This window comes from Coturnix japonica, chromosome 20 (assembly GCF_001577835.2).
Source record: "Coturnix japonica isolate 7356 chromosome 20, Coturnix japonica 2.1, whole genome shotgun sequence".
NCBI lineage: Eukaryota > Metazoa > Chordata > Aves > Galliformes > Phasianidae > Coturnix > Coturnix japonica.
In genome coordinates, this window is record NC_029535.1 from 8,234,604 (window position 1) to 8,248,827 (window position 14,224).

Below are 14,224 nucleotides of genomic sequence, written 5' to 3' on the forward strand. Positions count from 1 at the left end.
AAAGCTACAGAGGCTTTTTCTGTAAGTTAACATAGTATGATTTGATAGTTTGATGTCTGGACTTGGTGACCTTACAGGTCTTTCCCAGCCTTAATGATTCAAGGATACTATGATTATCACCTGGAGTTTGCTGAGTCTGCATTCCTGATCAAAGACTTGACAGCTTGGGTTAATGGACACTTAAAGATGATATCCATGCAAGCAAGTGACCAACACAGCTTCAGCCTCCAGGTGGGGACGCTGCATGCTTTGGTCACCAGAACTTCTTGTGTATTGATGATTACCCTGCACAGTGACATGCACCAGCAGTAACCATTAATTCCACATCCAAGCAATAACCACTGACATACCACAGGACTCCATCAATGGGGGAATTCTTACCAGTTTCCAGGGTGCATAACTCCATTCTGGGGCTACAGCAGAGATGAGTGTTCTCTGTCAGCATCCACCACATCCCCTCCTCTCCTGTGTCCATGCTCTGGGCATCGTCCACGCTGTCTGCAGAGGTGGCTGCTTTCTCTCTAGGTGAATGGTGACAGCACGTTCAGAGTGTTATGGGCACCGGGAGGCTTAACATCACTAAATGAATGTAATGAATATATATGATTTCATTTTGCCTCCCAGCCGCATTTCTACACTTTCATTTGATCTCGTCGACGCTCCGCAGCCTCGCTGCCTGTGATGTATGTGCACACCCCATGTCACAGATTGGAGCCAGGGAACTTGGCAGGTAGGAGCTGCAGGCAAAAGAGACCCCAATACTGCATATGCATGAGTGGGGAGCTGGCGACAGTGTACATCACACTGCACGCCAGCCCCAGCAGCTAAAGGGGCTGTGGCTTCCCATCCCCATCCCATCCCATCCCATCCCATCCCATCCCATCCCATCCCATCCCATCCCATCCCATCCCATCCCAGCTCACCCATTTGTATCCACCCCTGTGCACACACACTCACGCTCACACTGGGTCGATGCATACTGCATGGATGCAGACATAAAAGCTTTTTGAGGAAGTATTTCTGACTCTCAGAAGGGTCAGGGATGCTCAGGAATGACAGAGATGTCAGGAGGGACAGGGATGCTTAGTGAATGGGCAATGACTCCACCTCAGGAAAGAAAACTCATAATTCACCCCATGATGGATTTGCTCCTGTGACCCAGCAAGCAGAGGTCAGAATACCCAGACATGAAACCAATACATAAGGGCATCCTTCAGAAACTCCTGCAGTAATGTCCTCCCCATCAACTGCTCAAGGGCTGGGCACATGGACACCCTCACAGCCTGGGTGCTGCTGGAACAATCTCCTCCCACCTACAGCCTGAGTTCTCAGGCTTTACACACTGCAGGACAACAGCTCATCCAGCCCCCCATCAGCATCCCCACCACCCTTGCTTGGAGCAGCTCCCTGCAAGTGCTGACATGTCTGAAATAAAACAAGTACATTGAAAATGACTTTGTCCAGAAGCTGCACAACTGTGCAACTTTGCACGCTCTTGTATACATCCTCCTGCCAAAGCCCACACCCTCCCCTCTCCCTTTTGAGGATGCACTTGAGGCCACTCATCTCACATCTCCCCATCCCAGGTGTGTGGGATCAAACCCAGTCCTCTTCCCAACCCCTCCCATCTCCTTTCCAAGACATCCCCATGTGAGCACATTTAGGGACATGGCAATTTATGGCCTCATTTATGATGAGGACCATGCATCGTCACTCAGAAAGCAGGGAAATAAATGAATGAGCTGGGCTAGTGTTCTTCACCACTTAATTGTTCCAGCGAGGCCTTGTTCTGGGGAGGGCGATGAATCATTGTTTATCAAATACTTCATCCAAGAAGATGATTTGAAAAATACATTTATAATTTATTGCAACCTTTTGCTTTCTTTGGGAACAGCAGCCAAAGGAGGAAAGTTCCTCCCTCCCCGGCCGCCTTCCCTCAGTTCATTATCACTACCATCTTATCTCCCTTACCCTCTCCTCACCCTTTGAATATTACATCTCCTGCTTGTGCGTGGAGGTGTAGCCGTGCGGGAAGAGGGAGGGGGGGGGGACTGGGAAAAATCGTCACATATTTCAGGCTGGCTCTATTTAAATGAGTTTGGGATTGTGCTTCTCTGGAGCAGATGGCCCTGGAGATAATGATGCCTGAGCAGCGGAGGCTGGAGCCCCTCTCTCCTGTTGCCATGGCAGGCCACGGGGCTGAAATGGATTCTGCTTATTAAATTTGCGAGCTCTTGTGTACTCAGGATGAATGGCGTTCAGTCATAAAGAGGCCCAACCTCCCAACGTCGCTGGATAGTTTTATCTTGGAAAGCCAGGCACTCCAGCTCTGCCAGACGAAGGGCTCATTAACCTATTAACAGAGCCGTGCAGGAGTGCATCCCGCAGGGGCTCCTGCCCCGCAGCCCCATGAGGTCGATGCACATATCCAACATGTTTGTATAGGACCTGACACCCCACTGTGGGCACTGAGAAGAGTTTGGGGTTCATGGAGGACAATGAGGTTTGTGGGGGTGAGAGCCCTGTCTCCCACTGGAAGCATCACCTCTCTGTTTTGCATCAAAATTATGTAGAAATACACATGATAATGTGCTGGGGCCATGGGGAGAACATGGCAGGGATCGTGTCTCTCAGTAGGAACTGCAGGAGGAGGAAATGGGAAGAGCTGAGATTTAGAGGACAAATACCTGAAAAAATAATGAAGGAAAACATTGGAGCATCATTCTTTTCTGGTTTTCCTGTAGGAGCAGCTGACGCTCAGACACCAACACTCCTCTTACAGACTCAAAGTATTTCTGATTAAATAGAGCAGGACGACAAGTACTTGAAAACTTCCTTTCTTTCTATAGAAATTGGGTTTTGGATGAAAGTAATTTCTATCTCTGCTCCAGACCAGGCAAACAAATCCATCCTTATCCAATGCACTGGCAATGGGTGTTTCCCAGCCTTTTCAGCACGGTTTGTTCTGAAAAGACACAAAGTGACACTTAAAGAATTAAAACTTATTCCTACTATTTGTTTTTAATCAGGACAAAAGCGAGTGATGCAAAGGATTGCACCGCTGGGATTTTGTTTTCTGACGTTTGCAGAGCCACGTTTCACAAACACAGAAACCGTTTGGAAGAATGAAAATGTGATAGGCAGTGAGACAACACACACTACATTATAATGCAGTTAACTTTGATTAACCAGAGGTTGGCAAAGCAGCACCGCACTATATTTAGTTTCACGTCACATTTTTTTACATGCTATTATGCAGATTTTTTTTTGCATCAGCCTTATTTCAAATGCAACCCAACTCTATTTGCTCCCTGGCTTGGTGGGAGCCTTCGTTCCTGCATGGCCCCCAGCAGCCCACCGGGAGAAAGCAGCCATGCAGGTGGACCATGGATATAAAGATGGTGGGACGTCTCCTAAGGGAAATATTATTTTCCCCCTGGAAACTGCTGGAAACTAGTCTCCTAAATTCAGCCCGGATGATGAAATTGATGCATCTAATGGCAAAGGGACGTTCACCAGAATTTTCTTCACTTGGCCAAGCCAATTGGATCTTTTGATTTAACACTCCAATTCATTTGGGTGAGTGTTGAGAACCTATGTCCCGCAGTTGGCTTTGAAAACCACAGCCTCATCCAGGGGCTCCAAACATCTCCCGTCAGCTGCTTGGACACACAGTAACTTCTGCAGCTTGCTCAGCATTAGCTGAGCTGCAATGAAACCTAACCCTCACTCTATATCAGCTATTTGAGAGCTCTGCAGAGCAGAGGAGCAGAAACACGTGCCCAGGTTCTCACAGCACTCTCATCATACAGCACCACCAGCAGCAGCTGCAATTTTCAGAAGCTGGTTGGGTGCCACAGTGAGGTGCTTAGGGTTTGCTCATGCCCAGCCATGTTCCCCAGTGCCAATCCTGACTGAGCTGGAGGCAAGTGAAAGTACAAGGGCTGCAGAGGCAGCTCAGAGACCATATGGATGTTACCTGTGATCCTACCCAGGTGGGGCTGTGTGACAGCAAAGCGCTGCAGCTCTGTGCACATCAGATTGGTGCCCCCAACCCGACCCACCACACACTCAGTTCCACAGCCCTTCAACAGAGAGAAGATGGACAACCTGCTCCTGGGGCAGATGCCTGCAAGCCTGGCCATAGAAAAGGGATTAGCTCCGTCTGCATCATGCAAATCCCCCAGCACACACTGCCCTTGCAGGCAATCCTGCAGCACTTTGCCTGGTTGGAACGTACAGCTTTTACACAAGCACGAGCTTGCCAACTTAATGTCAGGCATGTGCACACCGGTGAATTAAAACAGAGCCTACAAACGAGAATAGTGGATTAGTGGATATTAGAAGGATACTGAGACGAAGTGGCTGCAGCGATGGAGAAAGGCTCTTGTTCCCCACCTTGGTTCGTACTGTCAGCAGCAGGATCCAGAGGAACAAGCAGGGGATGCTCAGATTGGGGACAAAAGACACACTCTTTAGACAAGGAAGTTGAAAACAGGAGAGAAAAATGTGTCTTATTCTTCCCTTTGTTACTAAACAATCCATTTGGAGCCTGCTATCTTCTCCTTGTGTCTTCCCAAAGTGGGACATACCCAGCAGCAATTCGATAAACTAAAGACAAACACTTCAGTCACGATGCCAGCTTAACTTCACAGGGGAAACAAGAACAGCATTAACCTGGCGTTCTTGAAGTAGAGCTTTAGTTTCTCTGTTAACAAACATAAAACAAATGGCTGGCTATGGAAGGAAGAAAGGAATCACTTTGCTGTGATAATTGCAAGGCGCACACACAAAAAAGGTAATTTTTTGCCTGACTTACATTCCGAAAATGTCTCAGCTTTTACCAAACAACCTTGGTTATTGACAGAAAGCCAGCACTGAAATATGTGACATACAAACCAGAGAGCAAATCCCCGGAGAAGAAGCAAAGAGGAAAAGGAAGGGGTGCTTGAAAGCTTGCACCGTTATAAAATGGTTGATGGGCAAAGGGACTCCAACTGTAAATGGAGCACATTGAGGCTTACAGAGCAACCCAGGCAGGCTGCAAGCCCGACAGAGGCAGGAGGAGATAGTGTTGCTGTGTTTCCCCTTGTCCTGTCCACACAGAAGGCTGAAAAGGGGTTGGCCATGACTCCCACACTTAAGATATTTATAAACATTAATAAGATCACCTCTGAGTCTTCTTTTCTCGAGGCTGAACAGTCTCAGGTTACTCAGCCTTTCCTCACAGGGGAGATGCTACAAACCCTTTATCATCAGCAGTTCCCACAGGGAGCAGTTATATAGGGCATATGGTTCCCACAGGGCACAGTTTCTATAGGGCATGGTTCCTATATGAAGCAGTTTCTATAGGGCATATTTCCTCTAGAATCATAGAATTTCTCAAGTTGGAAAAGAACTTAAAGATCATCAAACCCATCCACAACTCAACCATGTTACCCTAACAACCCTCCTCAAAATCATGTCCCTGAGCAACACATCCAAACAGTTTTTAAACCCATTCAGAGATGGTAACTCAACCACCTCTCTGGGGAGTGTATTCCAGCGCTTAACACCCCTTTCTGTAAAGAACTTTTTCCTGATACCCAACCTAAACCTCCCCTGGGGCAACTTGAGGCCATTTCCCCTCGTCCTGTCACCTGTCACTAGTGAGATACAGAGCGCAGTTCCTATAGGGAGCGGTTTCTATAAGGCGCAGTTCCTATAGGGCGAAGTTTCTATAGGATGCGGTTCCTATAGGGCGCAGTTTCTATAGGATGCGGTTCCTATAGGGCGCAGTTTCTATAGGATGCGGTTCCTATAGGGCTCAGCTCCCATGGATACGCCCTGCCCTGCAGCTTTCGTGCTCGAGGGGCCGCTTCTGCTGGCGGCACGCGTGTGCTCGCATGCATGCAGCCCCCAGGCGCTGGGTGCATTTCCATCCCCGCATGCTGACACGGCCTCGCTTTTGTTTGCTGAGTAAATAGAAGAGCCGCGGTGGCAGGAAGGAGAAAGGCACGGCGAGCAGCGCCTGTTTACAATGACAAAGGGCTCTGCCACACTTCGGGGAGGAAATTTTCCTTCCAGACTTCAGGGCTCATTAAGTGAGTGGGCGCAGCTAATAGGCTTTGTGTGCGAACGGCCCCAGCCTTGCAAGGTCCAGCTGTCACCGGGGCGAATGTCAAAACTAACAGCGGGCCCAGCTATTCTCCACCCCGCTCCGGCTTTAAAATTTATCCTTAAAAGGGGGAGGAGCGGGCAGGAAAAAGTAGCAAGCAATTAACGGGAGACAAAAGCAAACGGACCCGTTGGTCTGATTGGGAGGGGGGTGTGCGAAGGAGCCCCAAAGTTGGCTGTAGGTTTGGCAGGGAAGGAAAAGCTGGCAAGGAGCATTTGGGGCACTAAATGTGAGGGTGCTCAGGAATCGAGGGTTGATGCGGTCCCACCCGCTCCCCAAAATGCTGCACGCAGATGGTGACTGCACGGCGAGCACACATCTCCGCAGGGTCGGGCTCTGCTGAAGTTTCGTCTCTCGCTGCCAGCAGCAAGCTGACAAAAATATGCAGAAATAAATATGCTGCTATGTTTAACTTTTCTCTGTCACCCCATCCAATCTCAGCTTGCCCTGAAATAATATTTGCATGCGTTTGCTTTATCCCCCTGTCAGCTCCGTCTGGAGGGAGACGCGCAAATGGCTCGTTTGAGGGTATTTGTGATTCATGTGATACATCAATGGAAGAAAGGATTTTAAAGCTCCAGAACTTTTAATAGCTTACAAGGTCTTGGCACCCACATTCCCCCAGAACGTGCCTGGTGTATTTTTAGCTAACCTCGAGCTGACTTTGATTTCAGGCAGCAGCATTACGTGCTCCATATCTTGCTGTTGTTGCTTTGTTTTGCAGGATGGGTCCCTGCTCCACACCCTATTGCCCACATTCTTCAAATACCCGGAGACGTCCCCTCACTTTTCTTGCTGGAGACGATTTTTCCTTGTGCTTTTGTCTCTGCATCAACGAGGGTTTTTGCCTGATGAGTCTCAATCCATGACATTTACACAGCACTTTGCTGCTCCTGGGCAGAGGACACGAGGCACAAGCAGTGCAAGCTGTATGCGAGACAAACTTACCAGCCAAACGACCTCTGGTTTCCACACGGGGAAGTGCTTTGCTTGTGCAAATCCCGTGTCTGAAAATGGAATCCCTGAAACAGAGTTGCTTGTGAGGTCTTGCCCTTCCACAGGGGCTTAGCTGGAGCCTAGCAGCATCAATGGGATGCCCCGGGATGATTCTGTTCTCAGGGAACAGCAATGCACCTTCCAGCACCCCTCTGCATTGTTGTCTTCTCGTATGCAGATATGTTGGGTTAAAACACAAGGAGAGCTCATAGGGTGAAGCTATGGGTTAGCTGAAGCCTCAGCATACTGCTATGGAAGAGAGAAGTGCGCCTGGAAGCTCTCGAGGGTCCCTGAAAACGGCATGGAAATTTTTTGCCTGAATGAGTCACGCTGGTGAGAGCTGGAGCTCTCAAAAGACGCAACAATACACCTTGATGGGAAGGAAGCGAGGAGCGAGAGCCTACTCCAAACACATCTGCTCAGATCCAGGGTTCAGCTTGTCGCACTTGTACGGGGAAATCTGTGCAAACAAACAGTTATTGAGTGGGTCAACTGAGCAGAGTGGCTGAAGGAGCCGAACAATGCTGTGGTTTATTCACTTAATGTATGCCAAGGCCATTCACCAGGCAAGCACCTCTTAAGCAGCCACGTGATAAGCAGCCTCCATGTGTTGTATGCTGAGGTTTGGGGATGCTGTGTGTGATGATGGTGAACAGGAGTGAGAACGATGGTGAGGGAGCTGCGGCACTTCCAGCACATCGTATCTCTGAGTTTTCAGTCTATTTTATTCCACATGGGGAGTCGAAGGGGCTGCTGAGCTCTCCAGACTGAGGCGTAGTGTTGGTGGTTCTGTGTTACACCTCTCTGAGCATATTCTAAAGTTCTGGGAGTCAGTGGGTCAGCTTGGGTCCCTCTGCTGTCAGCCCTGTGCTCCACGAGGCTTGGAGTCTGGCAGCAAAAAGGAAGGAAGGAATTTGGTGTTTCCTCCACGTGCAGCTCCTGCTTATAGCCCACACCAGGCTGCCAGTGGAGTTCCTTTGCTGTGTATGGTAAATGCATCACCAGGGGCTGTTTTTATCCCCTTACTGCTGGTTTGCTCAACCCTCCTAACCCTGTAAAATCTTCTGCTTTTGGAGCATTTGAGGTTTTTGTGCCACTGGCCTGGCTGGGTGAGTGGTGCTCTGAACAAGACACTGGGGAGCACCCAATGCTATCATACAGGAGGTGAGTAGTATTGAAAAATCGTTGTAAAGCATTACCCAGCCCTGGCACAGCTGCAAAGCTTCCCGGGGTCCTGGAAGCAGCCCCTCCATTTCCCACACTCAGTGTTGGGCATGGTGATGTGTCAATGATAGCACTGTGTGACTGTAGGGAAAGACCTTGAGAGCTGCCCAATCCATGGCCATCATCTGCCCTGAGCCCTGCTTGTACCTCCATGCCCTCAGTTGTCCTGGGTAGGAGCAAGAAAAAATGCAACCTGCTTTTATACAGTGTTGGAGAACAACAGATGGGGAAGGCTGGTGCTGAGTGCTGGAAAACAGACTCAGACCCATTCTGGGCTGATGCTGCTTCTCACATCCAGCTGCATCTGCACCCAGGTGAACAGGCAAATGCTTGTTGAAGAGTCCTGGTTGCAGGGCTGCGCAACAACCAAGGACACATAGCCCTGTTCCCAAGTAGGATAGCTTCAAAAACCTGTTTATTTTCAGCACTAAGCATTTACAAGGCCCTAGTGATTTCCCAGCTGTTTGCCTCTACAGAGAGACCTGAAGCACGCAGAGAGATGATTTTCCAATCTCCCAAGCCCAGAATGCTCAAAATCACCACTGATGCTCACAAACAACTCCTCCCCAAGATAGAACCCAGCAGTGATCCCAAAGAGCTGTGCTGGCACACCAACATCCCACTGCTTGCCAATGGTTTCAGGCAATGGGACACATGGCTCTGTGCTTAGGGTTGGAGTTAGGACTCCAGCTGTAGGTCGATGCCCCAGTCCTGGGCACGCACTGCTCTCAGGGAGCAGAGGGGGTCCCATTTTCCAATGCATTTGTCATTTGCAACTCAAATGGCCGCTGCCTCGGGGGGGATCTGTTTATTTCTTCTTTCTGCTGGACGAGATTCTCTGGCTCAACATTTTATAAAAGCAGATTTTATTTTTCCCTTCATCCCATGTGACACAGATGCAAATGGGGAACAGTGGGATGCCAGCTTATCTTTTATTTGTGCTTTTAGGTTATAATTGCAGTCTGAATCACTGACTTTTAAGTTACGCTACGTTCTGCCTTAGCAGAGAAAAGGAGAGGAGCGGAAACAGGGAACGATCCCTTGAAGTTCAGTAACACCAAGCAGCTTTGCCTTCAGACAAAAAGGCATTTGCAAATGTTCCTCCCGTTCGTTAAAGGCACAAACAATTTCCGTGATGAAATAATAAAGGGAGTTAATTGAGATGGAGGAAAAAAAAAGAAAATCAAAGAAGAAAGGCTGCTTTGGTTCCTGTGACCAACGTGCTTCTGTCTGAGATGCCTATTTTCTAGCAGTGATTTGGGGAATAGAAGCACTTCACCACACTCCCAAAAGCAGCGTTTTGGTGGGTTAGCAGTGGAAAGCGTTTTCCACTCAATACAGAGCCCAGCTTCCCTTTGGAGACTGTCCATGTTTGATTAGCCAACCTCTGCACTCTCATAGCATCAGATCTGGATAGTTAGAGACCCTGTGTTAATGAATAAACTATGGCTCAAGACTAATATGACTATTCCAAGGCCAAGCCAGCTGCAAGAGCCAGACCCACAGCCCAGGGTTCCCAAGTTAACACATTAAGTCCTCCCTGTTCATAAGTCTTATCACTTCTACTCCCAGCTTGGGGAGATGTCCAGCACTGGGACACAGTGAAACACAGGGCAGGGATGGGTGTTGCAAGGTGCAATGGTCTGTGAAATGCAAAAGATGGGAGCGGATGCTGCAAGGTGCATGGGATGGCTTCTGTAAGATCCAAGGGGCTGCGAAATGCAAAGTATGAGGGTAGGTGCTGTGTAATGCAGTGGCTGGAGATGGGTGATGCAAGGGGCTGTGATGGATGCTGCCTGCCTTTCTCCCCAGCTAAAAGCCCATCCAGCAGCTCACAAACAGACAATAACATCACAGGCTGCCCCACGTGCCCTCAGCAGTGACCCCAGAGGACCACCCTCCTTGGAGGTGAAGGGCAGGGCAGCCACCCCACTAAATCAGCCCTCTCAATCTTCCCCAGACAAAAGCTATCGGGGGGGCAGCAGGTCCTGGAGGGTCCAGAACAGGTCTGGCTGGTGGGAAGCAGAGTGGCAGGCTGGGGACACTGCCCCTGTCCTGTGGGGTCATGGGCAGATAGATCTGGAGGAGGAGCAGGGCTGCAGAGGGGTGGGAGAGCTCGCTCCCCTTGGCCTTTGCTTCTCTATCCCCTCCCCTGTCTGGCTCTGGAAATAGGGAAACCTCAGCACAATTCATGGAGTATTTCACCATAGGATAATTTACAGTCACAGCAGCTGTCAGACACTATATCTAATCTGAGCTTTCATGTCCTCTAGGCCTCTTCCACAATGAGTTTGGGAGGCTGTATTCTTTTTTTGCCAAAAAGGACCCCCAAAAGCACTCTAAGGATCTCTTTGTCCATTTCCAATCTTAGGTAGACACAGTTAAACCAAGCAAAGTCAGTACAAAGAGCGCACCTCATCCCACCGGACTTTCTTAGCTGGGGTAATGGAAACACCAAACCTGCTTTAGTTCCCTTCCTCTGCACAGAGAGAGGGCTGAAACATCTCATCACATAATGCCTTCCTTAAATCAGGTTGATATTATGGACTTAATATCCTGCTGACAGGATCGACACAGACAGAGGGACTGAAAACGGAGGTGGAAGACAGCAAGCAGAGAGGGCTTTGAAATGCCCCACAGCACCCAGCCTTGTGAGAGACATCTCTGCAGTTTTGCCTTTATGCGGAGCAACATCAGAAGATGGAAGTGGGAAGTGGATGTTTCCTTCACGTCAAAACAAAAAAGACAAAACATACCCCCAGCGCTATCACCCCCATTGCAGTTGCCAGCCAAATTTCAGAGCCCACATCTCATGGTGAAAATTAATTGTGAAGCACAGTGGTTATTTACATGTCTTGATGCCCAGATCAGTGCCACTTTACTTTGGGCTGCGTGCCCACACCGTGTCCCTTCTTCCCATCCCTGTGTAACCCTGAGGTGTCCCTTTGTCCCAGGGCAGGCCTGCTGCAGACCAGATGCATGCATCCATACGAGCCTTACTAATGGCCTTTCAGGTACAACATGATTATTTTCCTCTAATGGCGTGCATTTCTCTCTTTCTTCCTCACTAGCTCATAAAAGGCACATCATAACTACAGAGGGAGGGGAAAGAAAAAAAAAATAAAAAGGCAAAAGCTTTGCAAATTACAGCAATCAGAGAGCCTGAACCATTAGGAGCATCTGGGACTGCATTTTACATAACAGTGGACACTTTCTTTGAAACAATTACAGCTAATAATGAATTAGGATTGACTGGGCTGTAAACGTTTCCAATTGCAATTCAGAGACTGTCATTCCCTGTCATCCCCTTCTCCCTGCATAAAGCCCACACCATGCTCAGTGCTTGTGGGGCTGGAGATGCTTCAGGACTCGAGCAGTCAGGTCCTGCTTCATGGGCTCTGCCAGAGCAGAGATGCTGTCTCCAAATGTCCTGACTCCAAATACATCTATTTGCAGTATCAATTAAGTAACCCATTCTTCCCTGTTTCATCTAAGATCTGTCCAGGGATGCTGTTTTTCTCCAGGGACTGTATTTCCAAGGGATCTTCATCTTAGGGTGGCCCTAAGCCTGCTGGGGAGATGCTGAGTTTAGGTTCTTAACCCTGGCTGCCCCAGAACCCCTTGATGCCTCCAGCTCAGTTTTGTCCCATATTTTTATCCCATGCTATGGGATTCACAGCCGGGACCATTTCCCATTGCCGTGACATTATCTCCCCAGTTCAGGGGCAGTGAGACTCACAGATTTAATAATGCAAATTTAATAAGAAATAGAAACACCACTGCTCATCTCCTTGCCTTACAGCTGATGGTGGCAGCAGCTCCTGCAATGCCATTTTGGGTGCATAGCACTGACACATCTCAAGCTCCCCATAGCCCCCAACAACCCCCCCTTGAGAACACACCACCAGGAGCCATCTCACAGCTGCCACATCCCCATATCTCCCCCCAAAAGAGCCAGGATGAGATCCTCACAGCTCAGCTCCTTGCACAAAGCCCAGAAGCTGGTGGTCACATCCCACTGCAGCTGCACCAGGTAGTGAGAGACAGCACTCCCTTCACTTCCCTTTTCTCCTGACTTGGCATACCCTAAACATGCTGCTTGTTGGTGAGCTGGCTGCTCTTGGGAGTCACCTTGGGCTTCAAAGAGCAGCCACTCTGACTGCCCACCATCCCATTTTGGCTCCCTTTCCCAACCTGGTCACCAAACCTCAACCAGCGAGACCACCACATCTCAGCCCTTCTGAGGGAAAAGCTGAGAGTTCAGCACAAGGGGAGGTAAAAATTCAACCCAAAGCAAAGCAAAAAAACCATCAAAACCTATTCTGATAAATCTTGATAACTTTTTGATGTCTAGCCCTTGGTGATGTCTCTGTTTTAAAGTGCTCATTGAGATGCTCCACTGATGTTAACTCACAGAGCACGGCCAACTTCCCTCCTGCTCGACTCAGACTTCGGGCAAGCTTTGCAATAGGCATGCATGGGAAATAGCTCCTATTTCACAGAGAAAGCTCACACCAGCTTCAAGGTTCTAATTATAGAAGAATAACAAGGCTCTGAAGCTCAGAAGCACTTAGATATTATTTCAAGCCAACCAACAAGGAAGTTACAGCTGCTGTAATTAAACATGACACGGAGAAGTCAAGCATTAAACGCAGGTTCATTAAGAAAGCACAGGGATTCAGTGATCCATAAAGGCAGGACCTTGTAGTTTGGGGCCAGCTGGGAGAGGTATGATGAGGGGAAGTGTCAACTGCCTGCCGTGAGGATGCCACAGCACCGCTGTGTTCTGCACACCCAGCAGCAGTCTGCCTATGCTGCAAGTAAAAGTAAATAAACACAGAAGTAACCCCAAAACAAAAGGATTATGGTGATATTTAGATGCTACTCCAGCAGCTGGTACCTTGTGCTGTCCAAGTTGCTTGTATGGAGCATCAGGAAGGTTTGAGCATGCTGAAGTTCCTTCCCTGCAGAGCCTGGGCATGGGGCAGGGCTGCTTCCTCCTGCTTTGGGCAATCCCAAGGTGACAGTGCAAGGCAGTACATGGGGAGGTAGCAGGGCGCATGCAGCCCCTTACAAAATCCCAGCACAGGAGGAGCTGCAACATGACCCATTGCCACCCCATGAGACCACCGAGGAGAGAAAAACCCACTCGGATCTCTGCAGGAATAAACCACAAAAATAACAACAACAAAACAACCAACAGAGAGAACCACCCCAACACTCCCCCCTTGACATTATTGTCTATTTACATATTTAGAGATAAAAGCAAAAAAGATGCAGAAGAAGGGACAGCAGCAGTGAAGAATAGAAGAAAGGAGGGATGAACATAGTGGCCCCCTCCCCATCAACCTCAGCCTGCAGACCCAGCTTTGTGCCTGCCCCTTCCCCCCCCAGCTCCTGCACGCACAATCAGGGCAGCTGCCTGGAACAGGGCCGGCTGCCGCTCGGGAGAGGGCACAGGGGCAGAGAGTAATTTATTTACTCCTTACAATGTGCTGTTTGAACAGGCTCCTAAAGAAAACGAAGGAGGAAGCAACACTCTGCCAGGCAGGAGGAGGAGAAGAGTGTGGAGGGTGGGGGGGGGGGTTGGGGAGGACGGTCCTAAATGGATTAGAAATTTACCCTGCAACTGTGGGCCTTTAATTGATACACGGGGAAGGGGGGGGGGGAGCGGTAAAATTTCCCTCTAATTGTATTAAAGATACACTAATTAGGTTGATTAAAAACAGAGAGGCTGTTTCTTTCTTTCCCCAGAAGGCCTAAGGGATGGCAGCGGGGAAGGAGGGGGGGTGTGGGGGAAAGAGAGAAGGTGCAAACAGATTGGAGTTTGAAAAAAAGAAAAGGAAT

General features: G+C 49.0%; 1 long non-coding RNA gene across 1 annotated transcript; it reads right to left on the bottom strand.

Moving 5' to 3' along the window:
- Positions 1–12,976: 12,976 nt before the first annotated feature.
- Positions 12,977–14,222, bottom strand: LOC116654291. Its single transcript, XR_004309429.1, has 2 exons — positions 13,278–14,222; positions 12,977–13,191 (listed from the first exon to the last, which is right to left on the bottom strand). It is a non-coding gene; the product is annotated as an uncharacterized LOC116654291 (long non-coding RNA).
- Between the last annotated feature and the right edge of the window lie 2 nt (positions 14,223–14,224).